Source organism: Notamacropus eugenii, chromosome 5 (assembly GCF_028372415.1).
Source record: "Notamacropus eugenii isolate mMacEug1 chromosome 5, mMacEug1.pri_v2, whole genome shotgun sequence".
NCBI classification, from domain to species: domain Eukaryota; kingdom Metazoa; phylum Chordata; class Mammalia; order Diprotodontia; family Macropodidae; genus Notamacropus; species Notamacropus eugenii.
This window is the reverse complement of record NC_092876.1, coordinates 4,536,113-4,536,935: the sequence shown is the minus strand read 5'-3', so window position 1 is coordinate 4,536,935 and position 823 is coordinate 4,536,113.

Genomic DNA, 823 nt, shown 5'->3' with positions numbered 1-823 from the left:
CATAGGTGGCTCCATTTGTTCATCACCAGCTCGCTTCTCTAGCCCATTAGATTTCTGTCCCCACCACTGGATTTTGATTGCTTCCTCTAAGGTCACCAATGATCCTCTCATCACATAATCCAGTGACTCTCCTCTCCTATCTTGACTTAGCCCTGGTCATCTTCCTTCCACATATTCTCCCTTCATTTTCATGCCCTGCTCCTCTCCTTGTTTCTTGCCCTACATGTCTGACCACTCCTTCATTAATTCTCATATGCTTCTCCCACCTTCACAGGTTGCTGTGCTTCAAGGCTCTATCTTCTCTAGACTCTGCACTCTCTCCCCTGGGGATCTCATTCACTCCCAAAGCTTCAATGACCAATGTCATCTTCAATGATGTCTCTGATGACATAAGCTCTCCTCTCCCCTCCCCCCCAGCCTAGGCCAGGAATCACATAACCACCAGATTTGAGAATTGAGAGGGAACTCAATGTCGGTCTAATTCAAGTCACATTCCCAACAAGTGGTGGCCCAGCCTCTGCTTCAGAGAGCCCACCATATCTCAGAGCATCCAGTCTGCTTTTGAACAGCTCTCATCCTGCCCTAAGACCTTCCATTGGCTTCTTGGCAGCTCCCCACCTCTTCTTGCTCTTTGCTTCTGTCTCTGGGGCCAAACAGGAGACTAATCCTTCCTTTACAAGAAAGTCCTTGAAATTCCTGAAGACAGCTGTCCCATGTCCCAAGTCTCCTTTTCTCTGAGCTCCCCCATTGCCTTCAACAAATTCTCATGACATAGACTCAAGGCTCCTTCCCATGCTAGTTGCCCTCCCCTGGATACTCTGCA